The sequence below is a fragment of the Oncorhynchus keta genome, chromosome 27 (genome assembly GCF_023373465.1).
Source record: "Oncorhynchus keta strain PuntledgeMale-10-30-2019 chromosome 27, Oket_V2, whole genome shotgun sequence".
NCBI lineage: Eukaryota > Metazoa > Chordata > Actinopteri > Salmoniformes > Salmonidae > Oncorhynchus > Oncorhynchus keta.
This window is the reverse complement of record NC_068447.1, coordinates 37,164,581-37,176,711: the sequence shown is the minus strand read 5'-3', so window position 1 is coordinate 37,176,711 and position 12,131 is coordinate 37,164,581.

The window sequence follows — 12,131 nt, the reverse complement described above, 5'->3', positions numbered from 1 at the left end:
CTGACCAGAAGACCGCTTCGTTTTCCCCTTTTTCAAAGTCGTTTTTTGGGGTCACCGGGTGGGATCCATTCCGTTGTCCTGGGTGAAAGGCAGAACACAGGTTCCGCTTCGCGAAAGTCATATTCTTGGTCGTACTGATGGTGAGTTGACGCTGCTCTTATGTTCAGTAGTTCTTCTCGACTGTATGTAATGAAACCTAAGATGACCTGGGGTACCAATGTAAGAAATAACACGTAAAAAAAACAAAAAACTGTATAGTTTCCTAGGAACGCGAAGCGAGGCGGCCATCTCTGTCGGCGCCGGAAGTCCAACCCATGGAGGTCTGTATTTGGAGTCACACTCAAAATGAAAGTGGAAAACCACACTACAGGCTGATCCAACTTTGATGTAATGTCCTTAAAACAAGTCAAAATGAGGCTCGGTAGTGTATGTGGCCTCCGTGCCTGTATGACCTCCCTACAACGCCTGGGCATGCTCCTGATGAGGTGGCAGATGATCTCTTGAAGGATCTCCTCCCAGACCTGGACTAAAGCATCCGCCAACTCCTGGACAGTCTGTGGTGCACCGTGGCGTTGGTGGATGGAGCGAGACATGATGTCCCAGATGTGCTCAATTGGATTCAGGTCTGGGGAACGAGCGGGCCAGTCCATAGCGTCAATGCCTTCCTCTTGCAGGAACTGCTGACACACTCCCCCACCTGTGGATGTCGGGCCCTCATACCACCCTCATGGAGTCTGTTTCTGACCGTTTGAGCAGACACATGCACATTTGTGGCCTGCTGGAGGTCATTTTGCAGGGCTCTGGCAGTGCTCCTCCTGCTCCTCTTTGCACAAAGGCGGAGGTAGCGGTCCTGCTGCTGGGTTGTTGCCCTCCTACGGCCTCCTCCACGTCTCCTGATGTACTGGCCTGTCTCCTGGTAGCACCTCCATGCTCTGGACACTACGCTGACAGACACAGCAAACCTTCTTGCCACAGCTCGCATTGATGTTCCATCCTGGATGAGGTGCACTACCTGAGCCACTTGTGTGGGTTGTAGACTCCGTCTCATGCTACCACCAGAGTGAAAGCACCGCCAGCATTCAAAACTGACCAAAACATCAGCCAGGAAGCATAGGAACTGAGAAGTGGTCTGTGGTCCCCACCTGCAGAACCACTCCTTTATTGGGGTGTCTTGCTAATTGCCTATAATTTCCACCTGTTGTCTATTCCATTTGCACAACAGCATGTGAAATGTATTGTCAATCAGTGTTGCTTCCTAAGTGGACAGTTTGATTTCACAGAAGTGTGATTGACTTGGAGTTACATTGTGTTGTTTAAGTGTTCCCTTTATTTTTTTGAGCAGTGTATATTTCTAAATCTATTAGCAAGTACAAATTACAAGTGCATAGCTATATTGTAATTTTCGATGAAGAACATTTCTTTGTAAAAGTATTTATCATTTTGTTGCAATGTTTTCATAAACCGTGTCTAATGTTTGATTGGCAATTTTTTAAAAACCTCTTGCTGCTAACTAATGTGTGCTTGTCATGCTGCGCACACTAAAATAATCCAAATGGTGGCAGCATAAACCACAAATTAATGTTTTGAATGAAAAACATTTCCAGTTACGTTTCCAGATAAGGATTGGGATTTTAGGATGCCATCCTTCGGATTATGTTGGAACTGCAAAAACTCACATTAGGAAAAGGGGGATACCTAGTCAGTTGTACAACTGAATGCATTCAACTGAAATGTGTCTTCTGCATTTAACCCAACCCCTCTGAATCAGAGAAATGCGGGGGCCTGCCATAATCGACATCAGCGTCTTCGGCGCCCAGTGGGTTAACAGCCTTGCTCAGGGGAGCTTGTATTATAACTGTAGAGTGGGGGACACACAGCTTTTGCAGATAATATGCACAAACGCAGGCACCAAACACGCTTGAAAATCATGATGTTATGATATTTGTGGTAATAAATCACAGATTCCAAGGACAATATTTCTACCTAATTAATTACACAAAAACAGATTCACGGCCTCCCGAGTGGCGCAGTGCTAGCTGTTCCATTAGAGATTCTGGGTTCGGGTCCAGGCTCTGTCGCAGCCGGCCGCGTCCAGGAGACCCATGGGGCGGCGCACAATTGGCCCAGCGTCGTCCGGGTTAGGGGGGGGGTTTGGCCGGCAGGGATGTCCTTGTCGAATGGCGCACTAGCGACTCCTGTGACGGGCCAGGTGCAGTGCAAACCTACACGGTTGCCAGGTGTGTACGGTGTTTCCAACGACACATTGATGCGGCTGGCTTCCGGATGAAGTGGCCATTGTATCAAGAAGCAGTGCAGCTTGTTTGTGTTTCGGGGGGCGCACGGCTCTCGACCTTCGCCTCTCCCGAGTCCGTACGGGAATCCTAGCGATGAGACAAGACTGTAACCACCAATTGGATACCACTAAATTGGTGAGAAAAATGGGGTGTATATCTCTTATATTATTACAGAGACGGTGTATATATGACTATTTTCTACATTGTAGAGTAATAGTGAATACATCAAAACTATGAAATAACACATATGGAATCTTGTAGTAACCAAAAAAGTGTTAAACAAATCTAAATATATTTTCAGGTCATCAAAATATATTTTCAGGTCATCTGATGCAGCACTCCATCACTCTCCTTCTTGGTCAAATAACCCTTACACCGCCTGGAGGTGTGTTGGGTCATTGTCCTGTTGAAAAACAAATGATAGTCCCACTAAGCGCAAACCAGATGGGATGGCGAATCGTGCCTTGAATTGTAAATAAATCACAGAGAGTACCACCAGAAAAACACCCCCACACTCTCCTCCTCCATGGATGATCTCTGAGTGGGGTCAGGAGACAGAAAACAGACACCTTTTGCAAATCAGCAGACCATCTTATGATCTGCAGGGAAGAGAGTCAGGAACGTTTACTCTTTGTAACAAAGGAAAACGATGCCAATACAGCCCAGTGACAATTAAACACATTTTCTGAACAATGTTGGTGTAACTTGAAGTATAATGTGGCAATTTTCTTCTGATTTCGCTGTCATAAAAAGGGGCATAATGAGTATTTTCTGTAATATAGAGTGGCTGTTTTATACGCAAAGCATGTTTAGATCCTACAGGCTATGTATTTCATCCTAGGAACTGTTCAATTGTTTTCTGTACAGTAGAAACATTCTGTGAACACTTATGAGGAAATCTCAGGTTTAATGTGCGTGGTTCTCTGAATCAATGGGGCTGTCAAGTGATTCCTTGTCCGGCCTCTGTGAGTATCCGTATAAACTACAGGACTGGCTAACAGATGTGGGATCACGTTTCTTCGCGGTGCGGCCAGGCCATGAGGAACAAATGACCTAAATTCTCCTCGGAAACCAAACTCCTATCGACAAAACCTTCTAGCAACAAAACACCGATCAAGACCTATCCTACTCAGACCGAAGCGAAGGTGGTCCTGAAGCGAAGGACCGAAGGTGGTCCTGCAGAAACTCAATGTTTGCATTCGAGACTGAGTGAGTTTGCAATCCATCCCGGGTGGGAGCAGAGGAATAATTCACTGCACGGAAGACCTCTCATAGACTTTACTTTCCTGGACTAAACTGAGAGAGAGAGAGATAGAGTCTTGGACAACATGCCCTTTTCATCTCCATGGCGGCTTCATCGACATACAAGTAAATTACCCCATTGTATTATACATTACAGAGTAAAGTGGCGTTTTTTGTGTGTAAAGTGGTTGAAGTCATTGAGTGTTGTAAGATGGCAGGTTTAATTTACAAACCCATGGTCAATACGGTCCCGGCACTGTCCACATCAGATGCCAATCGGTAGTCTAGTTCATGTCTATTCCTGGTTGGGGAGCTCTAGGGTTTCAGGGTTGTGAAAGCCTATGTCGACTTGGTTCTCTCACATTTTCACTTTCAATTAATGAGATTGTCATTCTCAAAAGTCCTGTGAATGTTCTGTTGTATTTGCTGAGTTGAGTACGGAAGCCTATTTTATTGACCTATTTATTGACCTAGCCTATTTTATTGACCAGTGGAGCTTCTCACCTTAATAACTGTGTTGTACCCCATTATACCCTGTCTTATATTGTGTCTTTAATTACTTAATGTTCTGACTTATTTAGTCTTGTAAATAAACATTGAATGAATTATGTGTGGCATTGAGTTCATTTGTGTACGATTGGGTTCTTGCAGTTCTAGAGCTGACGACTGTTCAGAATGAGAATATAGTACAATTTACTGTGATTATATTGTTGATAGTATTAATGGTATACAGTTAACGATAACTGCTAATATAATGAATTCAAGAGGTTCTCTATATCCAACCCTTAATGGTGACCCTCTAGGATTAATCTGGATATGACAACCAAATTAATCAAATATGTTTGTAATTAATCAGTAAGTTATCTTGAATATGAATTAGCCAAAAGTCACAAAAGCAGTTTTGCAAGCGATGCAGTAGAAAACGTAGCCTGCGTGGTGATATGTCAGCAGGGCCAGCTAACTTGTACAGTCCACTTCTATGAATACAAGTTTGAGGCAGTTTATGGAAAGGTTTGATATTATAGATATTCGGAGAGTAAAGTTTCCTAATGACAAGTCTTTCACATGGAGTAATAAGGCAAGCTCCAGACTGGTGTCTAAATGTTTTGATTAACAGGGTATTTCTGTTAACATCCTTGCCACTCCCCTTACTGATTATAGAGCTATTTATATTGACATTAAAACTTTTTATCTCTGATTAATAGCCCTGGCAGAGCATCCTACTGGAAGCTGAATAGCTCTATATTAAAACACGAGTTGGTCAAGATGGAGATAAACAATTTAATTACACACTTTTGGAACGAAGCTATAAGTGACAACTCATATAGTAATAACTGGGAGCTTTTTAAATATGAGGTTGGAAAATATTGAAGAAAATATGGGAATTTTTTTGTCAAGACAAGGAGAGCTGAAGAAGAAGGTGTAATTACAAAGATCACCTCTCTTGTTCAAAAGCCTGTTCAAAGTCTCTCAGAGGAGGACAAGTCTGCTCTGTTTGAGCTGCAAAAGAAGTTAGATGATACAGTATGTATAATCTGAAAGCAGAGGGAGCCTTTGTCAGATCTAGGAAGAAGTGACTAGAGGAGGGTGAACAAAATTCATCAGATTTTTTCAGGTTAGAAAAATACCACTCTAAAAATAATACAATTTAACAATTAAATATTAATGGTCTCATCACAGATGATCCCAAATTAATTTCTAACTTTAGTTGCAACTTCTACAGGAATTTATATAGTTCTATGTACTGTGAGATTTCCTCAACTCTTTTTTGACTCTCTGGGGGATGTGAAATCAATTGGGGAGGCTGAGAGGGAACAGTGTGATGACCCTATTATAGTTGAGGAGATCATTTATTCTATTGAAAAGAATAAATCTCCTGGGACTGATGGTATATCTGCTGAGTTACGAAACTTTTTCTCAACAGTTGGCCCCATTTCAGTTGGTGTTTTCTGAAAGCATTACAAATGATGCTCTCCCTCCCAGTTTGACTCAAGGTCTGATTACATTAATACCTAAACCCAAGAAAGACTTGCTTCTACTCGATAATTGGCGTCCAACCTGTCTGCCCAATAATGACTACAAAATATTAGCCTCTATATTTTCAAAAAGAATGAAGGCAGTATTGGACTCAATTATAGAAGAGACCCAATCTGGCTTCATGAGGAATAGACATACTGTGACATTCTCCCAATCTTCTTCTGGATCATCCAAATGCTCTCTGGCAAACTTCAGACGGGCCTGGACATGTACTGTCTTAAGCATGGGGACACGTCTGGCACTGCAGGATTTGAGTCCCTGGCGGCGTAGTGTGTTACTGATGGTAGGCTTTGTTACTTTGGTCCCAGCTCTCTGCAGGTCATTCATTAGGTCCCCCCGTGTGGTTCTGGGATGTTTGCTCACTGTTCTTGTGATATTTTTTTTTTTTGGGGGATCTTGCGTGGAGCCCCAGATCGAGGGAGCTTATCAGTGGTCTTGCATGTCTTCCATTTCCTAATAATTGCTCCCACAGTTTATTTCTTCAAACCATGCTGCTTACCTATTGCAGATTCAGTCTTCCCAGCCTGGTGCAGGTCTACAATTTTGTTTCTGGTGTCCTTTGACAGCTCTTTGGTCTTGGCCATAGTGGAGTTTGGAGTGTGACTGTTTGAGGTTGTGGACAGGTGTCTTTTATACTGATAACAAGTTCAAACAGGTGCCATTAATACAGGTAACGAGTGGAGGACAGAGGAGCCTCTTAAAGCCTCTTAAAGAAGAAGTTACAGGTCTGTGAGAGCCAGAAATCTTGCTTGTTTGTAGGTGACCAAATACTTATTTTCCACCATAATTTGCAAATAAATAAAAAATCCTACAATGTGATTTTCTGTCATAGTTGAAGTGTACCTATGATGAAAATGACAGGCGTCTCTCAACTTTTTAAGTGGGAGAACTTGCACAATTGGTGGCTGACTAAATACTTTTTTGCACCACTGTATATCTAATAATATCCGACTGGTGTTAGACCTTATTGACTATTCTGATTTAATCTTCAAAGATTGTTTTATTGTCTTCTTAGACTTTTATAAAGCCTTTGATACAGTGGAACATGAGTTTATATTTCTCTCCCTTGAGAAATTTGGTTTTGGGAAATAATTTTGTAGTACTATTAAAACTATTTATATGAATGGGGACAGTTCAATTAAATTAAACCATGGCACTTCTCCTAGATTTGATTTGAAAAGAGGGATTAGGCAAGGTTGCCCAATTTCGCTTTGCCTCTTCCTGCTTGCAACCCAACTTCTTACAAGTTCTGTTAAATCCAGCAATATAAAATGGATCTCTATTGCTGACAGACATATTATCATAAGTAAACTTGCATATGACACAACCCTCTTTTTGAAAGATGCTGACCAGATTCCTAGAGCAGTCGATGTGATAAATATATTTTCCAAAGCATCTGGTCTTTGCCTATACCTTAATAAGTGTGAACTGTTTGCTGTTAAAGACTGTGTAATACCCTCTATATGCAATATTCCAGTCAAGGAGAAAGTAACATACCTTGGGTTTACCATATCTAAGGATCAACAAGAAAGATGCTCATTAAATTTTATACCTATTTTTGAAAAAAAAAAAAAAAGAAGTTGAACCATTGGTTGCAGAGGGATTTATCCTTGAAAGGTTGAGTATTGCTTTCTAAAGCTGAAGGTATCTCCAGACATACTTATGCAGCCCAGTCCCTATATCTTGACAACAAAATAGGTAAAGCGGTTGACCAGGTGCTTTTCAACTTCATCTGGAAGAATTGTACACATTATATTAGGAAATCTGTTGTTATGAACTCGTGGTTCATATGGTGGTCTCAATTTCTTAGATTTTCCTACTTTAGATTTTCCAATTTTTTAGATTTTCATACTTTTAAGATAAATTGGGCTAAACATTTTTTAAAGAATCCAACTTCAATTTGGAATTTCATCCCTCATATCTTCTCCCATTTTGGTGGCCTCAATTTTATGTTACTATGTAACTATAACATTGATAATATTCCTGAAAAATGATCTGCTTTTCATAGACAAGTATTCATAGCGTGGTCGTTAATATATAAACATAATTTCTCCCATAATTTCTCCAAATTTATTTCATTTGGAACAATAAGGACATTTTGTATAGAAACAAGTCTTTATTTTTTAAGAACTGGTTCAATAATCATATCCTGCTAGTGAGTCAACTTTTTAATGCTGTTACTCAATTATGAGGAGGTTTTATCTCGTTACAGTATCCTTGTAACACCTAGAGAGTTCGCCATAGTCTTTGATGCTATTCCATCTGGAACTCTCATGTTATTTAGAGGTGTAGCCAGACCTCACCTTCTTGACCTACCCTCGCTTAATCCAGTTGACTCTCCAATAGGGAAAATATGTTTCTCCTTGCTCCCTCAGAACAACAGATCTATACGTGCTTTATTTCAAAGGGATATTGTATCCATTCCTTATGTCATAACTTACTGGAATACATTGGTCACTAATATCTGTTGGAAAAAAGTCTGGTTATTACCACACAAATACTTGCTTGTTAACAAGGTCAAATAGGTCTCAAAAATACATTAACATTGATAGTACTTTTTGTGTTGAGCATCCAGAAACAGTTTCACATTTATTTTGGCATTGTCTACATGTATAACATTTGTGGAAATATTTTCACAGTTATATAATTGTTAATATTCTTGATGACTTTTGTTTGTTATTAGAGAATGTGCTGCTCGGTTTCCTTAACTATAATAAAGATAAAGAAAAACAATTTTACCTCATAAATCTAATTGTGCTAATAGCAAAAGTTCATATTCATAAATGTAAATTCACTAATAAAAAACCCTTTTTCGTGTTTTCTATAAGGATTTTTGAGCAGTACATTAAGACCATTCTACATTCTTCTAATAAGAAAGCTGTTAAAACAATCAATATGTGTGTTTCTTTTAAGGTCTTTGTGTAATCTGTAATTTGTTCTACCCCCTAGCATATGTTATCATTGTCTATTTATGTACTTATTGTATGTATACAGACTTTTCTACATTGGTAATATATATATATATATATATTTTTAATTCATCAGTTATTCGAAAAAGAAAAACAGTCTAACTAACAGTTCACAGAGTCACGTTTAAAGGGCCAGTGCAGTCAAAACGTGATTAATCTGTGTTTTACATTTTCACACAATGAAGTTGGAATAATAATGTGAAATTGTAAAAAATGATGGTAATGTCTTTTAGTGCAAGAGCTGTATGAAAAGACATACTGAAATGTCAGCCTGTTTTGGTGGGATGAATTTTGGCCTGCCTGGTGATATGGCTATAAATTAGTTAATAGACCAATAAGAAAGAGAATTCCAAACCTCTGCCAATAACAGCTAGTTTTCGGTTTTCCCTCCCCAATCAAACCACTCCCAGACAGTCCTAGAAAAATACTTGCTTAAGAAAATGCTCTTTGCTAAGAAGCAATTTTTTCTTTTTGACCATTTTAATTGAAAACAAGATTAAGGCAATTACATACAAAATAAAACAGTACCACACACTACTCTACCACAACATACCGTGCCTTCAGAAAGTATTCATACCCCATGGCTTATTCCACATTTTGTTGTGTTACAGCCTGAATTCAAAATGGATTAAAAATGTTTTTTTTTTCTCACCCATCTACACACAATACCCCATATTGACAAAGTGAAAACATGTTTTTAGAAATATTTGCAAATGTATTTAAAATTAAATACATAAATATTTAATTTACATAAGTCAATGCTTTGTAGAAGCACCTTTGGCAGCGATTACAGCTGTGAGTCATCCTTGGATTGTGCAACATTTAGTCATTATTCTTTTTAAAATTCTCCAAGCTCTGTCAAATTGGTTGTTGATCATTGCTAAACAACCATTTTTAGGTCTTGCCATAGATTTTCAAGTAGATTTAAGTCAAAACTGTAACTCGGTCACTCAGGAAGATTAATGGTTTTCTTGGTAAGCAACTCCAGCGCAGATTCGGCCTTGTGTGCAAGTCTATTGTCCTGCTGAAGTGTGAATTAATGTCCCTGTGTCTGGTGGAAAGCAGACTAAACCAGGTTTTCTTCTAGGATTTTGCCTGTTCTTAGCTCTGTTCCATTTCCATTTTATCCTGAAAAACTCCCCAGTCATTAAGGGTTACAAATATACCAATAACATGATGCAGCCACCACTATGCTTGAAAATATGGAGATTGGTACTCAGTAATATGTGGTATTGGATTTGCCCCAAACAAAACACTTTCTATTCAGGACAAAAAGTGAATTGCTTAGCAACATTTTTTGCAGTATTGTCTTGTTTCAAACAGGATGCATGTTTTGAAATATTTGTAATTATGTACAGGCTTTCTTCTTTTCACTCTGTCAATTAGGCTATTATTGTGGAGTAACTACAAAATTGTTGATTCATCCTCTGTTTTCTCCTATCACAGCCAATACACTCTATAACTGTTTTAAAGTCAACATTGGCCTCGTGAGTTAGGAAGGACATCTGAATATTTGTAGTGACTGGGTGAATTGATACACCATCCAAAGTGTAATTAATAACTTCACTGTGTTCAAAGGGATATTTGTCCCTATCTTCCAATAGGTGCCCTTTCTTTGAGTGGCATTTGAAAACCTCTCTGGTCTTTGTGGTTGAATCTGTTTGAAATTCACTGCTCAACTTAGGGACCTTACAGATAATTGTATGTGTGGGGTACAATCATAAGAAAAGAATGTTAAACACTATTATTGCACTATTAGTCCATGCAACTTATTATGTGACTTGTTAAGCACATTTGTACTCCTTTACTTATTCAGCCTTGCCATAACAAAGGGGTTGACTATTTCAGCTTTTCATTTTTTACTCATTTGTAAAACATTTTTTTTTGCAAAAAACATAATTCCACTTTGAAATGATGAGTTATTGTGTGTAGTAGGCCAGTGACAAAAAAAATCTCAATTTAGTACATTTTATATTCAGGCTGTAACACAAGGGGTGTGAATACTTTCTGAAGGTTCTGTAACTACAATCCAACATCCATAATACAGCAATATAACACTACTACAATGTACGTGTGTACAGTGCATGTGTTAGTATGGGTGTGCGTATGTGTGTGTTTTTTCAAATGTGATTTTACTGCTTCCATGAGTTACTTGATGTGGAATAGAGTTCCATGTAGTCATGGCTCTATGTAGTACTGTGCGTTTCCCATAGTCTGTTCTGGATTTGGGAACTGTGAACAGACCTCTGGTGGTATGTCTTGTGGGGTATGCATGGGTGTCTAAGCTGTGTGCTTGTCTTAGACACCTTGGTGCTTTATACATGTCAATACCTCTCACAAAAACAAGCAGTGATGCTCCTCTACTTTGAGCCAGGAGAGATATTTGTAAGTCGCTCTGGATAAGAGCGTCTGCTAAATGACTTAAATGTAAATGTAAATGTAAGATATACATGTTATTGATGTTAGCTCTCCATGTACATTTAATGGAAAGCTGTGCTGCTCTGTTCTGGGCCACCTGTAATTTGCCTATGTCCCTCTTTGTGGCACTTGACCATTTGATTGGGCAGTAATCCAAGGAGGCAGTTGTGACAAAACTAGGGGCTGTAGGACTTGTTTTAATTGATAATGATGTCAAGAAAGCAGAGCAGTGCTTTATTATGGACAGACCTCTCCCCATCTTAGCTACTGTTGCATCAATATGTTTTGACCATGACAATTTACAATCCAGGATTACACTAAGCAGTTTAGTCTCCTCAACTTGCTTAATATCCACATTATTCATTACAATATTTTGCTGAGGTTTAGGGTTTAGTGAATGATTTGTCCCACATACAATGCTTTTATAGTTTTTAAATATTTAAGACTAGCTTATTTCTTGCCACCCATTCCTAAACTGACTGCAGCTCTTTGGGTAGTATTGCAGTGATTTCACTTGCTGTGGTAGCTGACGTGTATAGTGTTGAGTCATTAGCATACATAGACTGTAGACACACAGGCTTTATTCAGTGCTAGTGGCAGGTCATTAATAAAGATTGAAAAAAGTAAGGGGCCTAGACAGCTACCCGGGGGAATGCCTGACTCTTCCTGGATAATGTTGGAGGCATCCATTAAAGAACAATCTCTGTGTTCTTTTAGACAGTTAACTCTCAATCCACAATATAGCAGGGGATGTAAAGCCATAACACATGTTTTTCCAGCAGCAAATTATGAGCAGTAGTGTCAAAATCTGCACTGAAGTCTAACAAAACAGCTCCCACAATCTTATCAATTTCTTTCAGCCAATCATAAGTCTGTCATAAATGTTGAGTTCCCTTCCCTATAAGCGTGCTATTGTTAATTTGTGCTATTGTTAATTTGTTAACTGTGAAATAGCATTATATCTAGTCAAATACCATTTTTCCAAAAGTTTATTAAGGATGGGTAACAGGCTGATTGGTCGGCTGTTTGAGCCAGTAAAGGGTGCTTTGCTACTCTTGAGTAGCGGAATGACTTTTGCTTCCCTCCAGGCCTGAGAGTGCACACTTTCTTGTAAACTTAGATTGAAGAGATGACAAATAGGAGTGGCAATATAATCCGCTATCCTTCTCAG